This window comes from Lagenorhynchus albirostris, chromosome 1, assembly GCF_949774975.1.
Source record: "Lagenorhynchus albirostris chromosome 1, mLagAlb1.1, whole genome shotgun sequence".
Lineage (NCBI taxonomy): Eukaryota > Metazoa > Chordata > Mammalia > Artiodactyla > Delphinidae > Lagenorhynchus > Lagenorhynchus albirostris.
This window is the reverse complement of record NC_083095.1, coordinates 162,019,715-162,042,438: the sequence shown is the minus strand read 5'-3', so window position 1 is coordinate 162,042,438 and position 22,724 is coordinate 162,019,715. Positions and strand designations below refer to the sequence as shown.

Here is a 22,724-nt window from a genome sequence, read left to right as displayed (position 1 = left end):
GCATCCTGGGGGAAGCCCTGTTGATGTCTAATTTACCTTCTTGGCAACTTCTCTTCTCCATAAATCTAGACCAAGGCCAGGGTGAGCTTCTCTGTCAGATTCTGTCTCCTGTGCCTTAATTAGCCCAATGGAGATGGAACACCATGGCCATCAGGCCTGGAAATTAGACCTGGGGAAATCCCTGGTGGTGTTTAGGCCATTATTACTCAGCCTGGGCTTGCTTCTGGGCTTTTAAGTGCATTAGAGCACTTTGCATTGACTTGACTGGCTGCTTTGTGCTGGCTGACTTGTCAAATTACCTCTCATTTGTACAGCTCACCTGATGTTGTTGAAGCACTTTCCTGGCATTGGGAGCTGCTGGTCATCCTGAGGGATCTGGGGACTGAGCCTAGTTTTACAGATGGGGAAGCTGAGACCTGGCTGTATTGAGTAAGTGTGTATTTGGTCTCCTTCAAAAGCTTAATGTTTGCAACTGGAGTGATTTTTTTTTTTCATGTGGTTGGTTCTAAAGTTTCAATATGGCAGTTTAATGAACCTCTGAGTGAGGCTTTGTTTGGGGTATCAAAGTGAAGCAGAGAGGGAGCTGATTCATTGTTGCATACAGGTCCTATAGATCACCCACAGGAATATCTTAGGTTTGGGGGTTGACAGTTGTTGTCTCAGTTATCTGGATTCATGGGCTGGTGGTCTAATGTTACACAGCTGTCCGTGTATTCTAATGGGAACTGATTTACCCAGGGCTTCCCAAGGGTGACAGCAGAACCAAGACAGACCTGTAGTCTTGTGATTTCACCTTAGATCCATGCTACCTCTCATAGCATTTACCATGTGCTAGGTTTGGAACTAGACAGACACTTGGGATGGGGCTGATTGGATGGAGTCTGAAGAGCATATACAACCAGGCACAAAGCAGAGTCTCCAGAAATGGTTGAGGCAAAATGAAACCCAACAGTCAGCAATTAGGGCCAGAGCCTCAGTTCCCCAAAGCACTAGCAGAGACACACTAAAAAGTGGGAGTCAAAGCAGCCCACCCTGTGAGCTGGGTCTCATATTGGAGGTAGAGCCAAGGTTGGTGGGAATGCCTTGTCCTGAGCCAGTCTGCCGGGAGCAGTGACCTTATTTTAAGTCCCTACCCATTGGGGGAGGGGAGCCTGAGGACTTCCTGTCTCAAGTCTGTCATTCTGGGATATGGGAGTCATACTGAGCTTTCGAGTAGGGACAGTAGGAATGGGGAGCTTGGAAGCATCAAGGTGAGGTGATGAGACAGGGGCTCATGGGCCAAACTTTCCAGACCTACTAAGTTGGGGAAATAGTGCTTCTGACTGCTGTTCCAGTATCAAGAATACCTTTCCATCTAGTCATGTCTATTTACCCCTCTCTGAAGGCACAGATCTCTACTTCAGTAAAGTTCTAAAAATTAAGGTACATAAAAGTAATGGTGGGGAGTTATGAAAAGGCTCTTTCTTCAGTACTGGCCCTATGGTTGATCTGGTAGGAAGAGGTGGCTCTGGATGAGGGGAAGCTAAGTAATTTGTATTTTGAATAAGCCAACCAGGAGATTCAGAGGCAGATGGGGGACCATGGAAACATTTTAATAAACACTACCAAATCCCATTGGCACCCAACTCTGGCCAGGGCCATATGCAGAAGGGAGTCTCTGGCATAGCAGCCTCTATCCAGGATCCTCATACAGACTTGCTGCTGCGGCCCCAGGCCTGTTACCCAAGTTCCTTGCCTAGACATTGGCCCAGTCTTATGGTCCAGATTTTGTACTTTGGGTATCTGCCCATTGTTCCTCAAATTCTTAGCCTTGGTTCCTTTGACCCAACTCCCTGCCTACCCCCCTCCCCCCAACCCCCACCCCCTGCTTCACCATCACCTGTCCTGTTGCTCTCCTGGAACTTGACCACCTCTTGTCTTTTTTTTTTAATTAAAAATTTTTTTTAATTTTCAATTATTTTGGCCATGCCACGTGGCATGCGGGATCTTCCCTGACCAGGGATTGAACCCATGCCCCTTGCATTGGGAGCATGGAGTCTTAAGCACTGGACTACCAGGAAAGTCCAACCACCTGTCGTCATCTTGATCCATTCCCAGTCCTCTTCCCACGACTCCATCCTAGTGGGTGACTAGACAGCATGAGGTTTGGCTGCTACTTGTTACAAGTAAACCTTTGAAGTTGAGAAACTTCTAAAAGCCAGTGACCCAGGGAAGATAGGGTTTTTGTACCCAATTTTCAATTGATGGTGGAACCTAGAAGCTGGAATTCTGTGAGGTTTCTTTGACTTTCTCTTTTGGGGTACACAGTGAGATTATGGTACCTTAAGAGATAAATAGTTTCAGAGAACCTGTCAATTCTGTTTACTGATCTAAGACCCCCTAGATTAGGTATCATCTAAATGAGAAGTCCACATATTTAGGTGGACTCTACATCTCACACGAAGAGTTCTTAGAACTCAAAGGGCAGAGGCTGCCCCAGCAAAAGTTTTAAGTCCATGAAACTTGTTTCTTTCCCCTCACTTCCCTCTCAGAACTATTGTTTGAACTTTTCCACAATATCTAGGACTCTCTGCTCAATTCGTCTACAAAGAAAAAGAAAGGAAGCAACCAAGAAATTAATAGCATAACAATTAATTCAACATGTAACTGCTACCAGGAACATGTATGTTTTAAAAGAGGGTCCAGGGTCCTTCTGGATTTTCAGAGGCCACTGGTTTGAGTCTACCTCATCTGTCATGCAAGTGGCTCTCCTCAGGGCGATACTTTGGAAGGTCAGGGAGTGGGGAGCTTCAGGTAAGAAGTCTGGCTTGCTTTAAATTAGCAAGACCAGTGGCAGTGGCAGGCAGAACCTTTGATCAATTGAGACTGCCTGAACCAATCATTCTATACCACCCTCCTGGCCTCAAGTGATTGGTCTGTGGATGGAGACTTGACTCCTGTTGGACCAGTTGGAGCCCTTCCCTGGGGCACCAAACCTTCAGTAGCTATGTTTCAGGAAGCTGGGCTGAAAGAAGAAAGCCAACAATTGGGAGCATCCTGAAGATAGAAAGTGAGAGAATCTTCTGTGATTCTCTGAGCACAAACAGAGCTGCTTCAGGGCTCTATTAGTTTGCTAGGGCTGCTATAACAAAGTACCATAGACTAGGGGCTTAAACAATAGGAATTTATTTTCTCACAGTCCTGGAGGTTGAAAATCCAAGATCAAAGTATCGGCAGGGTTGATTTCTTCTCAGGCCTCTCTCCTTGCTTTGTCGGTGGCTGTCTTCTCCCTATGTCTTCCTTTTGTGCAATGCCTGTGTCCAAATTTCCTCTTCTTATAAGGACACCAGTCATATTGGATCAGGACCCACCCCCATGACTTCATTATAACCCAGTTACCTCTTTAAAGACCCTATCTCCAAACACAGTTGCATTCTGAGGTACTGGGGGTTAGGACTTCAACATATGAATTTTGGAGACAGATTTTTCCCACCTGTTCCTACACCCCAGCCTTTCTCTGGCACTCCAAAGGTTCAGTGGCTGCTACAAATAGTGTCTTTTGTTCTTACTATATTTCTACTTGGATAATGTTGGTATGTAGAATTTTTAGGGTCTGGCTATATTAGGTATTGAAGTTCATTTTTTGTGATATAAGTTGCAAATATTTTCTATCTGTCATCTATCTTTTTATTTGGCTCATTTAAAAAACCATACAATTGGGCTTCCCTGGTGGCGCAGCGGTTGAGAGTCTGCCTGCCGATGCAGGGCATACGGGTTCGTGCCCCGGTCTGGGAAGATCCCACATGCCGTGGAGCGGCTAGGCCCATGAGCCATGGCCGCTGAGCCTGCGCATCTGGAGCCCGTGCTTTGCAATGGGAGAGGCCACAACGGTGAGAGGCCCACGTACCGCAAAAAAAAAAAAAAAAAAAAAAAATTATTGCTTCTGGATATTGAGTGATAGTTGAGTTTTCTCTTGTGATAGAGATGAATATAAATAAGGTGGCAGAGAAGGTTAGGGAGATCGGTGTAGCTGGCATCTAAGAATACCAGATGGAGGGCAGACATGGCTGAAGGAAGTAAGCCTCTCTGGGGCCTCAATTTCCCTCCTCATGGGGTAAATGCTCTCCCCTCATCCACTTCCCTATCCTCTAGCCCACACTAAGAATAACCTTTGGGAAAAATTAGCCTTAAACTTTCCAGTGCCTGTATTTTTTTCTACTCAGGAATGTATAGAAATCTGGGGTAAAAACCATGAACAAGAATATGGTTAACAACATGTCAAATCTTTCTAGTTTTCCATCCAAGAAAGAGTGGCCCAGAATATAGGTTGGACGGAGGGGTGTTGGAGAGGGAGGGGCGGGACCGGAACTGGAAAATCATTAGTCGTCCTCCTGCGTGCGTCCTGTCTGGGATTGTTAGATCTCAGTAAAACTGGAGGAGATGCACTGTTCTCTGAAGTAGGCTTGTCTTGGGGGAAATATTGATTCTGACCACAGCCATCCCTGTTTCAAAAGTTAGTTCATGTTTGAAAGAAGTGATTTAGTTGAGAAAAGAAGATAAAAATAACTCTACTTGCTATGCCTTAGTACTCATGATAACTGTCCTTAAAAAAATAACTGGCTAGAGTTGCCGTGACCGCTGCTGCTTCTAAAATAACCCCTTGGGAGGGGTCTGGACATTTATCCCAAGAGGCTGCCTGGTTTCTAAAACTCTTCCATAAGAGTAATGGCCTTTGAATAATGTCCACAACATTTGAGGTTAAAGCAGAATTTCAGAAACCACCCAAAGTCCTCCGAGGACAGGTAGGAAGTCAGTTGTGCTATTCTGTAGTGGCAGAAGCGGACTGATGGTCAAATTAGTGAAGCTTAAGCCTCAAAGACTCTAGCTTGTTGGGGGTCCCTTCCCAGGCTCAGCAGGTTCCCCTCCAGAACTAAGTGGAGAAAGCAGCCACCCCAGCACACCTCTGCTCGGCTGCGCTGCTCGAGCTGGGTGTCCGTCCTCTACATGTGCCCTGTCCCTTCCTCCTTCCCTGCTGGGAAGCCACCCCCGTGTCCCCCACTCAACAGCCAGTAGCACCCTAGGCCCTCACTCCAAGCTATTGAAGAGACCAGCAGTGCAGTTACAGAAGGGACATTAACAAAAGCCTTTGAAGGTGGAGGCTACTCTTTCTGAACTATCAATACTAAAAAAATAGATTTCCATCAAGCATGCTAGAAGAGATACTGGATTACTTTTCTAGTCTTGCTGTAGAAAACAGTGTCACAAAATAAGTGTCATATGAGCAAGCATTCAAAGTCAAAAGTATGAAGCCAGAAAGGGTAAGAAAAATGTATAATAAGGTTATGTCGAGCAATTAATGGGTGATGATGATGGTGATGAAATAGGTAATTTTCCTGGATTGTGCCAGCCATCGCTTTATGGCTTCTCAGTTCCTACCCAGCCTTCTTTGCTCCGCTTTGTGATACTGGGGTGAGCCATGTAACCATTTCCCCACTGCCTGCTGGCATCATATCAAGCTTTGCCGGAGGAGGGTGCTGAAGGGACGCTGGAGGACAAAGACGCTTCTCTTCTTTCTTCTGGATTTTCCTGCTTCTCTTCTGGCTTCTGGGGCTTCTGGCCACACCCCATGGTGCTTATCCCCATGCAAGTTTCAGGGCCACCCCAACGGGTGGTTCCAGCAGTTACTGCCAGCACCACAGCCAGCTCCTGGCACATCTCCCAGGCACCCAGCTGGAGGATTGCCAACAAATCTCGCCTGATGGGCAACTTTCCAGTGCGTTTCCCCTGCAGAAGCTTTTCAGCAAGTTCCGCTTGCACCGCAGAAGGGAGCTCCTGAGTAAGTCTAGTCCACAGCCTAGCAGGTGGCTTACTGCTTGTCAGACCTGGCCTGAGACACCTCAGCGAACTTCTGCATGTCCACTGGGCCACAGCCATACCCTCTCCATCAAGGTCTGAATCTCAGCCCTGGGGGATGGGAGGGTGGGGAGCTCTTCCAAATTTGTTCCTTCCTTGGGTACTTTCAGTCCTATAGTTTATGGTTGCTCCGTTTATCTACTAGTCCTATATCCTCTAGAGTTCTGTTTACCCTTTAAGTTAATCCACTGTTACCAATAAATCTTTTTTTTTTTTAACCAATGAATAATTCTTTATATTAAACATTTCTTACATTCCAGTTACTTTGTGGATTCTGCCTCCAGCCTGGACCCTGACTAATATAGGTGTTTATTAGCTCTTAAATTTTAATTCATTAACATTTCTTTTTCCACTCTAAAAAATATATTCACTTATACCTGATTTTGTGTTTGTTCTATGGTATTCTTTTTTAAGAGGGTCTACCAAATTACATAAGCTTCAGGCCCTGCAAAACTAGGCTAGCTGCTGTGAAGTTGGGAGGGACCCCAGGGACATCAGACTGTGCAGAGTGACTGCTGATCTGCCTGGGTGCCCAAGGTCATAGTTGGTGGCAGAAACTACAGGACATGGCTCTCAGGTGGGTCTTAGAGACCACAAGTCACATCACCTTGAACAAACATCCTGATATACTTACATTCTACCTCACACCACAAGCATGTGAGGTAGACACCACATGAGAAAAGTGGGGCCCAGAGTGGGAAGGGGCATGTCCAAGGTCACAGGGAAAGTCAGTGGTAGAGTCTGGGCCAGAACTTGGGTCTCCCAACTGCAAGAGCTCAGTGACCCTGTGAGGGATCAGGACGGGGCGGGGCAGAGATCAGAGTCTGAGGTCGACTGGAGACTGTTTCTTCCATTTCAGCTAGTGATGGGCCAAGCCTCCCTCAGAGAACAGCTAGAAAAACAGGACAAAATATAAAGTCTTTCTGAGGCCTCAGAGACCCAAAATAAGCAGTGAAAAAGGACAGTGCTAAGATCCAGGAGGCAAAGGAAAACCTAAAAGATCAACTTAGCATTTGACGCTGCTTTTCCCTGGGGGGTCTGCCTGTTCCAGAAGAGGCAGCAGAGAAGGAGGAAAGCTGAGCTGAGCTCTTGGCGCTTCCAAGGCAGGAAGGTCATTGCTGACACCTCCTTCCCCGCATTTGGTCCGTCACCAAGTCTTGTCCCTTTTGCCCGAGGATGTCGCTGGAATCTCTTCACTCCTTTCTGCTTCCCCGAACCACCGTGGTTCAACCGGCCAGCGCCTCACGTCTGAAATGCTGCTTCCACACCAGTGCTCCTCCACAGATGCAGCCAATGTGATCAGGCCACTCATCTGCTTCCTGCTTTATTAAAATTTCAATAATTTCTCATTATTTTAGGATTCAGACCCAGATCTTTAACAGGACCTACAAGGCCCTGTGTAGTCTGATTCTAACTACTGCCCCAGCCTCTTCCACCCCACACTTGCTCTGCCTTGGCAGTCCAGCACCCTGATTTTCTTTCCGGTCTGTGCCCTCTCCTGCCACAGGGCCTTTGCTTACGCTCTTATTTCTGCCTGGAATGCTAATCTAATCTCTGTCCCTCAGATCTTGGATCTACTGCAGGAATGACATACTTGAAGTTTGGAAAAATGGGTCTTCTCTCTTATCTAACCAGCTTTCCATGGATATGTGAACCATGAAGATGAAACTAAGACACCAGCATCCACCTGGTACAGGGTATCTTGAGGGGCCTTAAAAGGAGAATACTCCCTACTGGAGCGAATTGTACCAGGCACTACAATATGAAAGATAGGAAATATATGAACCTGACCTTTCCCTTTCTCTAGAGAGGTCTGGTATTCTCTGGAAGCCAATGGTTGTTGCTCACAGAGTGACTCTTCCCCGCCCAGCTAATCTGATTTGTCTGAATCCTCCTCACCCCATCTGAATTTTCCAGACCCTATCAGGTTGTACATTGAAGGTAGAACAAAATGTTGCAGGGAGTCTGATGGTACACCAGCCATGGAATGTTAAGGGAGAAAACAAAGTGAATTAAACACTCCTAGCTTGTTGTTCAGCTCATGGGATCTGGTTCACTGTTAAGGGATTTAGAAAAAGTATGGGGATTGGGAGCAAACTTCATATTGGGCAAGGGTTTAGCTAATAAAACTTTGTGAAAGTTACCCTTTTGGAGAACTTGAACTCGTGCTGGGACATTGCTGCCCAAACCATGGTCAACAAAATTCTTCTAGATTGTGCAGGCCAAACAGGGTCCTCTAAGTTACCCTGAGAAACTACTGGGGGCTGAGCAGGGAGGCAGAGAAACTCGCAGGAGGAAACGGATGATCTCCCCAAACGTGCAAGTGATCACGTGTGTTCCTCAGGGATCGCACTAATTTGGTTTCATGAATTTGGGTATTTTCAGCATGTTCATGTCTGCACATTGAGCATCCCTAATAGAAAGGCAATTGGCCATGTGTCTTCGCTGCCCAAATCACTCTTAGGGAGATGGCAGAAAACACTTGAAATGGGAAAAGTAGGCCTTCAGGAATTCCTGAGGCAAGAGGAAATTGACACGGTGTGGGGGAAAGAACAGTGCCATCTCTGAGAACAACTATAATCGTTTCTAGGTGCCACATTTTCCATTCCATCCTAAAATTTGGGTGTCTACATCATTTGTCTCAGACTACTAGCAACTGTTATACATGTGAGAGAGGAGCATTCAACCAGCACCCCTGCTCCACTCCCTCTTCATTTGGAGCATCACAGTCTTGGGTCCTCAGAGGCACATGGGTCAGTGCCCCTCCCCCATAGTCATCTGCTCACAGCCCTGTGTGATCTAAGTCTGAGGGAATAGTCCACACAACCAACCATGTGAGTGGCTGGCCCAGCACTGTAGTTTTAATCAGAAGAGCTTTCTCCAGTGGTATTTCAATGATCATCTATACTTTCATTTCCTCAGTTAAGAGCCTAATTCCAATTTCTACTTCACTGGCTTTTCCCCATGGATCAAATCTCCTATCTAAGCAGTACGTACTAAAGAATCTGTACTGTGGGGTTCACCCAGATTAGGTTACATTAGGTGCAATTGTATTAGCATGAACAATTCACTAAAGTTGAGGGATTACAGAACCCTCAATCTGGTCCTGAGCCTTCTTTTCGGCTTTCTCTTTCTGTGATCTATTTCCTTTTCTTCTTATTTTATTTTTTTCAAGCTTTATTGAGATATAACTGACATATAACATTGTGTAAGTTTAAGGTGTACAAAATGTTGATTTGATACATATATTCAATATATATTGCAAAATGATTACTGTCATAGTGTTAACTAACTTTTCATCACATCACATAATTACCATTACTTTTTTTGTGGTGAGGACATTTAAGATCTACTCTCTTAGCAACTTTAGTGTATAATACAGTATTATTAACTATAATCTATAATAATTATTATAATATTATATATTATAATTATTATAAATATTATAATAATTATAAACTATAACTATAATCACCATGTTGTACATTAGATTCCCCAGAACTTAGTCATTTTATAACTGGAAGTTTGTACTTATTGACCAATATCTCTCTCATATCCTCTACCCCCAGTCCCTAGTAACTTTTCTAGTCCCTAGTAACCACTTTTCTACTGTTTCTGTGAGTTCAGCGTTTTTTAGATTCTAAATATAAGTGATATCATACAGCATTTGTCTTTCTCTGTCTGACTTATTTCAGTTAGCATAATGCCCTCAAGGTCCATCTATGCTGTTACAAATGGCAGGATTTCCTTCTTTCTCATGGATGAATAATTTCCATTGAATGTACAGTTGCCCCTCAGTATCCATGGGACTCCCTGCAGATATCAAAATCCAGATGCTCAAGTCCCTTATATAAAATGTCATAGTACAGTTGACCCTCTGTATGGCAGATGCAGAACCTGCAGATACGGAGAGCCAACTGTATATACCACACATTTTTAAATCTATTCATCTGTTGATGGATACTTGGGTTGTTTCCATATCTTGGCTGTTGTGAGAGTTCAGATATCTCTTCAAGATAATGATTTAATTTCCTTTGGCGTCTACTGAGAAGTGGGATTGCTGGATCATATGGCAGTTCTATCTTTAATTCCTTGAGGAACTTCTATACTGTTTTCCATAGTGGCTGCACCACTTTATGTTTCCACCAACTGTGTACAAGTGTTCCATATTCTCCACATCCTCACCAGCGTTTGTTTTCTCTTGTCTTTTGATAATAGACACCCTAACAGGTGTGAGGTGATATTTCATTGTGGTTTTGATTTGCATTTCATGTATCTGTTGGCTGTTTGAATGTCGTCTTTGGAAAAGTGTCTACTCAGTTCCTCTGCCCATTTTTTTGATTGGATTATTTGTTTTTGTTTTTACTATTGAATTGTTTTAGTTCCTTGTATATTTTGGATATTAATCTCTTATTGGATATGTGCTTTGCAAATATCTTCTCCCATTCTATAGGTTGTCTTCTATAGGTTGTTGATGGTTTCCTTTGCTCTGCAGAAGCTTTTTAGTTTGTAGTCCCACTTGTTTATTTTTGATTTTGTTGCCTTTGCTTTAGGTGTTAAGTCCAAAAAAAAAAAAATCATTGTCTAGATTGATGTCAAGGAGCTTACCGCCTGTTTTCTTCTGGGAGTTTTATTGTTTTATTATTGTTTTAGGTCTTATGTTCAAGTCTTAAATCCATTTGAGTTGATTTTTATGTATGGTATAAGATAGAGATCTTCATTTTTTTGCATGTGGATATCCAGTTTCCCCAGAACAATTTATTGAAGAGACTATCCTTTCCTCATTCTATATTCTTGGCTCTTTTGTCATAAATTAATTGACCATATAGGTGTGGGTTTATTTCTGGCTCTCTATTCTGTTCCATTGATCTATGTGTCTTTTTTGTTTGTTTGCCAATACCATATGGTTTTGATTACTGTAGCTTTGTAATATAGTTTGAAATTAGGAGGTGTGATGCTCCCAGTTTTGTTTTTCTTTCTAAAGATTGCTTTGGCTATTTGGGGTCTTTTGTGGGTCCTTACACATTTCAGGATTGTTTTTTCTAGTTTTGTGAAAAATGTCATTGGGATTTTGATAGGGATTGCATTGAATCTGTGGAACATTTTGGGCACTTTGGGTTGTATGGACACTTAAACAATATTAATTCTCTACACTGAGAATTGTGAGACATTGATGAAAGAATTCAAAAGAGAAATAATTGGGAAGATACTCTGTGCTCATGGATTGGAAGAATTAATATTATGTGTGTGCGTGTTTGTGTGTACACATGTAACTATCATTTATCCTTAAAAAGGAAGGAAATCCTGTCATTTGTGACAACATGGACAAACTTGGAGGGCATTATGCTGAGTGAAATTAGTCAGACAGAGAAAGATAAATACTGCATGGCATTACTTGTATGTGGACTCTGGGAAAAAAGTTTAACTCATGGAAACAGAGCAGAAAAGTGGTTGCAAGGGTTGGGAGGAATAGAGAGAGGTTGGTAAAAGGGCATAAACTTTCAGTTATAAGATGAATAAGGTTTGAGGATTTAATGTATATATGTCACGATGACTATAGGTTAGGACACTGTATTGTATAAATGAAATTTGCTAAGAAAATAGAACCTAAATGTTCTCATCAAAAAAAAAAAAAGGTAAATGTGTGAGGTGATGGATAGATGTGTTAATTAACTCAATGGGGAGGATCCTTTCACAATATATATGTATATCAAATCATCACATAGTACGCTTTAAGTAATCTTACAATTTTATTTGTCAGTTATGTCTCAATAAAGCTGAAAAAAATCATTAAAGTATTTTTAAAAAGAAATAAAAATTAAAAATTCACCATTATATTGACAAATAATAGTGTAGAAACTCACTAAATTATTCTAAGAAAAAAAATAAATCACTCTAGTTAGAAGGCTGATTAGGTAGAGCTGGATTGAGAAAAAGCCTGAGGAATGTGTGATTGGAGTTCCAGAAAAGGGGAAGGCAATAAAAATTTTTCAAGAAAAAATAGCCAAAAGTTTTCCAAATTTGTTTAAATATATAAACTCACACATCCAAGAAGCTCATTGTTATTGACTGAATGTTTGTGTACCCCGCTCAGATTCACATGCTGAAGCCTTAACCCCCAACGTGATGGCATTTGGAGGTGGGGCCTTTGGAGGTAATTCAGTTTAGATTAGGTTATGAAGGTGGGAGTCCCCCATGATGAGATTAGTGCCATTATACAAAGAGGAAGAGAGATCAGAGCTCTCTCGCTCTCTGCCATGTGAGAATGGCAGCCTCTTGCAACCAGGAAGAAGGCTCTCCCCAGGAACCAAATCTGCCAGCACCTTGATCTTGGACTTCCCAGTCTCTAGAACTGTGAGAAATAAATGTCTGTTGTTGAAGCCAGCCAGTCTATAGTATTTTGTTATAGAAGTCCAAGCTGACTAATACTCTTAGCAAACCCCAAGTAGAACAAACAGAGAAAACCACAGTAAGGAACATCAAAATCAAATTGCTGAAAATAAGAGATACAGAGAAAAAAACTTCACAAGACAGTTAGAAATTAAAGGAACGGTGCATACAAATGAACAAAGAGAAATATTGTAGACTACTGGTCAGAAGAGATGCAAGCCAGAAGACAATGGAATGGCATCTTTAAAGCACTGAAAGAAAACTGTAAACCTAGAATTTTATACCTAGTGAAAATATCTTTCAAATGAAAGTGGAATAAGAACTTTTCCACACAAAAAAGCTGAGATATTCACTGCCAGTAGATCTGAGCAAAAAAAGGAAGTTATTTAGGCAGAAGGAAAATGACACCAAATTGATACTGAGATCTATACAAAAGAAAGAAAAGCCCTAGAAATGTTAAATATGTGAGTAAATATAAAATACATTTTTTAATTTGAAATTTTGTTTTAAAGATGATTGACCTTTTAAAGTAAATACAATAATAATGTATTGCGGTATTTATAACATACGTAGAATTTAAAAGTATGATAAAAATAACACAAAGGATAGGAGGGGGAAATAGAAGTGTACTCTTTTAAGCTTCATGTATAATATGTATAATAAGTAAAATAGTATAATTTTATTTGTAGGTAGACTATCATGTTAGAGGTGAATGTTATAACCCAAAAGCAACTACTAAAAAAAATACAACAAAGGGCTATAGTTAAAGTCAATGGTGGAAACAAAATGGAATGCCCCAAAGTACCTAATTAACACAAAAGAAAATAGGAAAAATGGAAAAGGGGAACAAAGAACAGATGGGAGAAATAGAAAACAAATAGCAAGATGGTAGATATAAACCCAACCATATTAATGATTACATTAAATGTAATGGTTTAAACATTCCAATTAAAAGTCAGAGATTGTCAGCTTGAATTAAAAAAAACAACAACTATATGCTATCTACAAGAAACCTGCTTTAGGGCTTCCCTGGTGGCGCAGTGGTTGAGAATCCGCCTGCCGATACAGGGGACACAGGTTCGTGCCCCAGTCCGGGAAGATCCCACATGCTGCGGAGTGGCTGGGCCCGTGAGCCATGGCCGCTGAGCCTGCGCCTCTGGAGCCTGTGCTCCGCAGTGGGAGAGGCCACAACAGTGAGAGGCCCGTGTACCGCAAAAAAAAAAAAAAAAAAGAAACCTGCTTTAAAATAAAGACATACATGGGTTAAAACTAAAGGATGAAAAACTATACCATGCACACACTAATTAAGCCCCCCAGAAGCCTGCCTCGTCACTGCACCAGCACATGTGGAAGACCAGCTCCACTTTTTCCATGAATTCGCCGTCCCTCTAATTGCACCACACAACGAAGGTGTACACACTAGTTTCTAGGCCACCTCCCCTAGCATCTCCTCTGGGAGGCCTGAATAGGAAGTGTCTTCTATGTTGCAAAATAAGGTGTGATCCCAGTCCTCATTTGACACATCCATTCCAAATTGGGTGCCTTTCCAATAGCTCTAGCACAGATATCATTGTTGCTTCTATGTAAATCTCTTTTCCCCTCCAAGCAACATTACCATTTGTGCTGGGGATACTTATACCCCTGGAAACCATTGTTCAGCTGCCAAAGCAGGAACCTCTTGACTAAGTTTTATGGAATTCAAACAGGCATAGGAGGCACTGCACCACAGTTCCGTAATCCCAGACATCTATGGCCTTTAGGTTGGAGGGAAGAATGAAGCAGCCCGTAAAGCAAATCAGCCTCACTGGTCAGCTGCTAGGCTGCTGTCCATGTTGTGGTCTCTTATCATCCCTCTCTCAGACTCTGAAGAAATCCACACATCTGCTGGTGATTAGGGGAGCAAAGGGGTGGTCTAATTCCCTCTCAACCCAGAGCACATGCACACCTAATTCTAAAGAATGTCCAACAAATTTCTTTTAGAAATGTAATTTAATTCTTACTAAAGCAGTACGTGTACATAATTTTAGAAGTCAAATGATAGTCCCTGCCTTACAGGAAAGGAAGCAGTCCTTTACCCCAGGCTTCCTGTACCTCAATTTTTGCTCCCCATCTCCACCACTCAGAATACATGCTTTTAAATCTTTCAGCCTTTTCTTCTCTTTCTCTCTTTTTAAACTTTGTTATTTCTATACAACATGCTTATATTACTAGTTGTGATTTTTTAAATTTTAGAAGTCATCTATTGACTTCCTACTGTTAAAATACTATTATATTTCCTAAACCACCATACATGCCCCTCCCCATCTTCCCAATTTATATAGTTTTATGTCAAATCAATCTTTTGTATTGTCATTATTATAATTATGCAAATATTGTTCACAGCTATACCATGGGCTGGTATCATAATACCACCACTGTGATTTTTTAAAAATATTTATTTATTTATTTTGGCTGTGCCGGGTCTTAGTTGTGGCACGCGGGATCTTCGTTGCGGCCTGTGGGCTTCTGTAGCTGTGGCATGAAGGCTTCTTAGATGCGGCATGCAGGCTTCTTAGTTGCAGCATGCAAACTCTTAGTTGCAGCATGCATGTGGGATCTAGTTCCCCAACCAGGGATTGAACCCAGGCCCCCTGCATTGGGAGCGCAGAGTCTTACCCACTGGACCACCAGGAAAGTCCCTGTATTATGATTTTATTTCCCTTATTATATCATTTTAAATAATTGCCTTATTTTTTGTTCACTTAGTTTTATAGCACTTATTTATCATTGATTCAGCCCCAAACATTCTAAAAGAACTCTAACAGTCTTCCTATGCAGTCAGACACACCAACTAATCTATCAGTTCCATGGTTTTCCCTTAGAGACAGCCCTCCTGGAGCCAGCATTCTCAGAACTGAGTGGGGGTGGGGTGGGGGAGGGAGGGCCTCACCCACTTTTACTTCTCCATTCCCAGTGTTTCTCTGGTCCAGCCTCTCTGGAGGATGAGTCTCCTGTTTTCTGCAGAGAGAGGCAGGGTCATTCCCGTGGCTTTGTGGCCTGGGCTTGGAATCTGGGGGCCCAGCTCCTCCTTTTTAGAGGTTTAAACCAGTTCCGCTTTCCGCCCTGCACGGCCAAACCCACCCTATTCTTTCTCTTTGAAGGTGCCTGTGCCTTGATTTCTGAAACTTTCCAGCCTTCTGTACTGGGAATCAGTTTTTCAGCAGTTTCATCTCCTCTGCAGGCAGTCAGATTTTTGTTCTCAGAGCTCAGCTAAGGCAGCACCATTTATTCAACTGTTTTCAATTTCCCCAAATTTGGTTGACATCTCTAGTCTGTCATCTCTTCTCTTGTTCTCTTTCTAATTCTTTTAGTGTCCTTCTGTGTGATTTTGGGAAGAGGTGGAGATAAACATGTGTTATGTCTGCTTTGTTTAGCTGAAAACCTCCTTCAGTCAATTCTTAACTTATGTTCTAGTGATAGAATCAATCTGTTTGGAGTAAAAAGGGGTGGTAGGGATTCGTCTACCCAGTTCATGCCCATGTACCATTTAGGAGCAGTAGGCCATAGAGTTTTTTTGTTTGTTTGTTTTATTTTTTTGTTTTTGTTTTTTTTGGCGGTACGCGGGCCTCTCACCGTTGTGGCCTCTCCCGCCGTGGAGCACAGGCTCCGGACGCGCAGGCCCAGTGGCCATGGCTCACGGGCCCAGCCGCTCCGCGGCATGTGGGATCCTCCCGGACCGGGGCACGAACCCGTGTCCCCTGCATCGGCAGGCGGACTCTCAACCACTGAGCCACCAGGGAAGCCCAGGCCATAGAGTTTTAAGGGACCTTTATGGACAATCATGTTTATTTGTCTTCTCAGTATATCTTCCATGCTTGACCTCAGTCTGTAATAACTACTCAGCGCATGAGCGGAAACAGTTTCCCTTGGAACTCTTCCTTGCCATCCCCAGTCCTTTTATTCCTCATATTCTCCCTAAAATGGCTGCTTTTGGCCATGACCTTGGGTGTGCATTGTCAGTCTGTGGATTAGTCCTTTGGAGTGGATTTCTCTCTTTTGCCCATTGCTGCAGACAGGGTGGAGGGAGTCTCACATCCTGCTGCTTGGATGGAGAAAGGCCATTATGGTCATCTGGTCTCCAGGTGGATTATCTAAAATATATCAGATATCTTGTGCTGCTGGCATATCTCCTGTATTTTATTATCCTGAAGAGTGTCTGCCTTGAAGGAGAAAAACAAATACCGTATGCTAACACATATATATATGGAATCTAAAAAAAAAAAAAAGGTTCTGAAGAACCTAGGGGCAGGACAGGAGTAAAGACACAGACGTAGAGAATGAACTTGAGGACATGGGGAGGCGGAAGGGTAAGCTAGGACGAAGTGAGAGAGTGGCATGGACATGTATACACTACCAAATGTAAAACAGATAGCTAGTGGGAAGCAGCCGCATAGCACAGGGAGATCAGCTTGGTGCTTTGTGACCACCTAGAGGGGTGGGATGGGAGGGTGGGAGGGAGATGCAAGAGAGAGAGGATATGGGGATATATGTATACATATAGCTGATTCACGTTGTTATACAGCAGAAACTAACACAACATTGTAAAGCAATTATACTCCAACAAAGATGTTAAAAAAAAAAGAGTGTCTACCTTCTTCCCAGACTCGGGTTATGTTATGAGCATGCTTTTCAATTATCTTGGCCTTGCAAGGCATGGGCTCTAGGAAAAGAGTGGAGGAGAGAAAAACCACAAATATATTTTAAATATGTTGGATGTATTAATTAGTATTTTGTGATGCCTAATCCTTTTATTTATTTATATAGCTTTAAAACCAAAGTGCAGTGGAGCTGAGTACACTGATGTTATATCTCTTGCCTCTTCATTCTAACCATCTGGGCAGGCCTCACTAATTTGGCATAAACCTTCTATATGTTACATAATTTGATTAATAATTCCCTATGGTGTACCAGGTTCTGTAAAACACATTTTTAAAGAGTAAAGTGGAACTAAGACACTTCAAAGAGATAAATCTGATACCTTGGGTATAAATTCTGGGCATTTGTTAAATATGTACTATAAACATGAAAATAAAGTTGAAGTATCCTTAGAAGGAGTGGCTAAAAAATAGTTACTGATATGATCAAAAGTAGAGGAAGCAGAAAGATATCAAAATTTACCTAAAATATCTCCAGAAGAGTGGACAGGGGTGCCATGGGCAGTTGTGCAGGTTGTGTCCTGAAGAAGATGTCCAGTTGAGGAAGCAAGATTACACTCCATTCCCCAGGTTGGGTGCCCATGGGAATGCATGGATGCTGTAGGGGCTAGAGACTGCTTTATCATATGTGAACTAAAATAGATCATACAACTATGAATTTGGGGGAAATGTATCATTAAGGGAATGGATATTTTAGCTTTTAGGCAAATTGGGCTTCTCCAGAGCCCTCCAGCAGGTTAAACCCAGATTGGGTGGCACCTGGTACTTCCCTGCTAGACACTTTAGCTGGGTTTTATGGAGGACAGAAAGACCAGGCCTGGGCCTCCAACTCTCAGACTGTACAGCTGAAGCACCCAGTTTAAAGAGTTTAAAAGGTTCTAGGTTTTCAGAGAAACTTGAGCATTTCAGGCCTGAAATTAAATTATTTGCAAAAGCCTGAACATCTAAACTTCCAAAGCCACTTAAAATTAGGCCCCGCATATGTCTGGAAGTCAGGAAATATAAGACAAAAGTCAAAGGGTCAAGATTGTATAAAAGGTAAACTCAGATCTCAGGGGATGATTCTACCAGTGTCCTCAGGGGGTGGGGAAGCAGCTCGGGCTCTTTTCCTGAAACTGAAGACCTTGCAAATGGGCTGGGGCCAAGTCTGGAACATCCAGCATTTGCTGCCTGTGAGGAGGGGATGCCCCCCTCCTGGAGGTGTGTGTCAGGGCCAGACTCCTGGGGAGTGAGCTGCAGAGAGGTGAACAGGAGGTGGGGCTCCTTTCCCTCACCATCAGAGGGAAGCAGGGGAGGAAAACGTGGGTTCCCAGGATCACATTCAAGTGGGCAGGAGGGGGCTGGAGGGAGCTAACACCAGATGGACTCAATTTTCTATATAAAAATCAGGTGAGGTCGTTCAACAAGCATCAGTGGGGGGAGAGCAAAAGCAGAATGGAAAACAGAGAAGAGATGGGCTGTTTTTGAAGTTTCTAGCCTTAAATGTACTGCATGGGGGTGGCCAAGATTAGGTAATTGGTGATTTGTTTTGTTTTTAAGAAGCAATGGATCTGCAAAGGAGAAACTTCAGGGCATTTGTTCATGGTCATTGATTTAAGCATTATGATTTAATTCCTGTTTTTAAAATGGCTGTTCTATGTAGTGAAAATCTTTCAAAGTTATGAACTTCGTGTATTTTTGTGTGTGTGTGCATCTAGAGGAGTGCACATACTTTACGAGTACAGCTTAATGTATTTTAGCAAAGTGAACCCTCTCATGTACCCTGCACCCAGTCTGAGAAATGGAACATAAGTAGCCCCAGAAGCCTCCCTGGGACCCCTTCCAGCCCTGACTGCCCCTCCCACAGGTTACCAGGATCCTCACTTCTAACAGCTTTGGTCAGTTTTGCCTAAAACTAATGAACTTAAACGTCAATCCATTCATGATCTGCCAACCCACGGGCGAGATCTTGTCACTCATTTACTTCTCAAATTTTGTGGGGTGACAGAGTTCATTAGGTTCTGTACTAGTCAGTGTGTGTGTGTGTGTGTGTGTGTGTGTGTGTGTGTGTGTGTGTGTGCGCGCGCGCGCGCACGCCTATACGGAGATGGGCCAGACAAAGCTTCATCTTCCAGCAGCTTGCTTGAGGTAAGCTTCCAGCCCACGAAGAGGATGAGGGGCAGCGTGTGTGTCAGTACCCCTGATGGTCCTCCGTCACTTCGGCTGCATCAGCTCTGTTGTTCCCCGGCCTGGGTGGGCAGAGGGTACACAAGGGTCAGGAGGAAGGAAAAGTCACGAGAATGGAATGGTGTTAACCAATACAATACATGCTTACTAAGCTGTGTTTTCCAGTTCAGGGTCTGGTTGGGAGGAGAATAAAGTCACAGCTTACTATAGAAATAAGGGTCATGTTAGGGCACAAAAGAATCCAGCCTCTATGTAATATACCATATGACTGCCCTGGTCAGGGAAAAGCACCTTGAGGGGCCAGTGGTAGGGACAGACACCGGTCAGCTCACTCGACTCCAGCTTCTCCTAAGGCTGCATGAGACTCTCCTTGGAAACGTACTCACAAGTTTCAAATGTCTGCTCCTACAGGACAAATGGATTCATCTCTGCTGGTCCAGCCCCCAGCACAAGGCCAGGTGCATAGCAAGTGCTCAATACGTGTGTGTTAACTGAATGAACTTTACTGAAGTGGACTTTAGGGCAAGGAGTATTTATACACATTAAAGTCCTGATTCTCTCCAGGCCAGTGGGTGGACTTCCGAGGCCTGACTTTGAGAGATGGATCAATCACCTCTTGCTGGGGACGCGTTGTCTCTCTGAGCTTTGAATGAGAGACTGTACGTATCTCACAGGCTTGCCGTGAGAGTGCACAGGGGCATGTACCATATACACTGTGACTTTCTTCCCTTTGCACATCCACGGGCCTGATATGGCCCGGGCCACAGAAGGTGGTTGCAGGCCACTGGTTCCATGCTTCAGGGGTGAGGTCACATTCTACTGTTTGGACAAAATCAGTTTCAGAATGCAACACCCACTTGGGCCAAGGTGATGACAAATAATACCAGCCTCTGAAGTTTACCAGCAGAGTTGCTGAGCCACAGGAGAGAAAATGTTGCCCCCATGGCCAAGGGAAAGACATACCTATAACTCAGTTGTTTTCCATCCATCCAGTTCGCTTAAACACAAGGAGCTGTTTATGGTGCATGCCCACTATTCATATAATGAGCGTGTGTTAAATAAGAAAAGCTGCCTCTGGGGTCTCTATAAGCCTGTCATCTACAGCCTTGCTACTCAAAATGTGGTCCCTGGGCCAGTGGCACTGGCATCACCTGGGAGCTTGTTAGATATGCAAAATCTTAGGCCTTGGGGCCTACTGCAGACCCAGGGAATCAGAGCCTGCATTCTAACTAGATACCCAGGGGATTCATGTAGACATTAAAGATTGAGAAGCACTGCTCTAGAGAGCTATGGAATCTCACATTTGACCATGCGTAAAGTTCTGCTGTTTCACTTTGAGGTCCCTCGCTGCCCCCTATAGACAGTAATCATAAAAGCAATGAACCAACTTTAAAAATATTAATACAAATCAACACTGACAGTGTGTAAACTTTTCTTGTATGATTACAAGAGGCACATACAGAACAAGTGCGAGATTCTTGAAACACCAGATGCTAAGGGCATTTCTGCTACATTTGTAAATGCATCAAATCCTACACTTAAAGGGAACCCCAGTTTCTTCTCACAAGGGCAGTGGAAAGAGGATATGAATTCAACTGGGGATTGATTTATCCCCTGAAAAATGGGGGCTTATAGGAAAATGGGTGGAGAAAAGCACACTTTTTAGTAGCCCAGCAAGCATTGTTTTCTTAAAATTGAATGTCTGTGTCTTTTTGGGTTTTCTTAGAATGATTCAGTGATCTACAATTCCATAATTATTACCTCTAGGTCCTGAGAATCGATGTCTTAATGTCCTTCAGTGCTTCATTTGGCACATGTTATAAAAGGAATTTGACATTTTTCCCAAGGGGAATGGGGACACAGTTAGAGCATTAGTCCCAGTAGGTGCCTGGAGTAGAGACGGGTAGAGGATACGTGCAAGCTTGGACTCCTGGGGTCCAGGGCCAGAATCTCCTGCCAGTGAGGGCCCACAGACTTCTATGCAACTCTGAGCAGTGACCAGAAGAGGAATAAGCCATGTGTAATAATGATACTAATGAGACTGTCTCATGCATTTGACAAAGCTTCCCTAAGTCCTACCATACCTGTCAGGTCATTGTTATCAACCTCATGGTCCACTTAACGAGCTGGGGAACTTGCAGGTTCAAGGACAAGGCCACAGCGGGTGGGAATTCCCTGTCCTCCATGGCAGCACTGCTGTGGATGCCCGCCCAGATGTGCCTATGGGACAACCCTGTTTCTTGTGGTCCCTCCCTCTGCTGACCATCCTGGCAGGATTCCTGGCCTTTAGTCCAGCCTCTGGCTGCAGAGCTGGCTCTCGCCATTCCATGGGAGTCAGTTGCTCACATCACCTTGATGTGATGGCAGGACCGTTGCTCATATCACCTTGAATACGCAACACGAACAGCAACCTCTCACATTTCCTTGGCTTTTCAACTCCATCTACTTTGACCACAGCTCCTCCCTAATCACCCCCGCCCCCCAAACACACAACTTCTTGCTAAATCTAATACACTACTTTGCGTCTTCATAGTCATTTATTCACTAAATGAATATGTTTCTGGAGTGGCTCTAGGCCTCCATGTCATCTTCTGGTATTGGGAGCACAGCAGTAAACAGAGTAGAATAGTCTCTTACCCTTCTAGAGCTGCTCTGCGCAACACAGTAGCCACTAGCCACATGTGGCTATTTAAGTTTTAATTTATTAAAACCAAATAAAGTAGAAATTGGGAGCCACAGGTGCCACCGTTTAAGTGATTGATAGCCGCAGTTGGCCAGTGGTTCTCAGTATTGGCCAGCACAGAGAGAACATTTCCATCATCATGGAAAGTTCTGTTGAACAGTGCGGCCATAGAGCTTTTTTATTCATTCTGGGAGTGGAGCTGGATGATACAAAATTAAAAATTAGGTATTATTAAAATATCTAGAGTATCTAGAGTAAAGAGGAAAAAGTAAATTGAGGAAAAGCGGATAGATAATGATAGAATTGGGATGCAGGGGGCTGCTTAGTAACCACTGGCTCTATTGGCCACTTCCTCTTTCTTGAAATTCCTCCTTTAGTACCATGACCATCATTCTCTATTTATTCTCCTCCTACCTCTCTGGTTAAAGTTTTAGTGACAGAACAGCTCTTCTTGAGATTCTTACACAGTAAGAACTGCAAGAGAACCCTTGATTAGCCAAAGTCCCAGAAGCGATCCAGGATCTCAGGGTATCCAAACTGCAGCAACATTTTGCACTCAACGCCATTCAGATGAGCTTCTGTGACAAGACTAGAGGTGCTAGTGTGCTCTTAAAAAACTTTGAAATTATAAGTAAATGACATGCAACTGACCACTGTCTGATAAACTTATGGTTCCTAAAGGTTTACCTCTGCCACTTCTCAGAAGCACCACAAGGTGGCAGCAGTAGTTTGCAAAAGCCATGAGGTCACCACTCACTAATTCCTCATCCCTGGCGTTTGTTTAAAAGTAAATCTTCTGGGGTAAAATGTGAAAATGAAAACTGCACCTATGCAATTAACAAATTCTAATTAGCATTACACCATGACCCAGAATTCTAACTGAACATTTTTAGAGTACA

At 43.3% G+C, this 22,724-nt stretch overlaps 1 protein-coding gene across 8 annotated transcripts in view; it reads left to right on the top strand.

Moving 5' to 3' along the window:
• SH3GL3 (SH3 domain containing GRB2 like 3, endophilin A3) overlaps positions 1-22,724 on the top strand; it is a 287,126-nt gene that overhangs the window by 110,586 nt on the left and 153,816 nt on the right. For 2 of the 8 annotated variants that reach the window (XM_060157537.1, XM_060157520.1), the window contains exon 2: positions 315-429. The exons of the other annotated variants lie outside the window; for them this stretch is intronic. The gene's annotated coding sequence lies outside the window, so the exon portion shown is untranslated. The remainder of the gene's footprint in view (positions 1-314; positions 430-22,724) is intronic. 8 annotated transcript variants of the gene reach the window in all.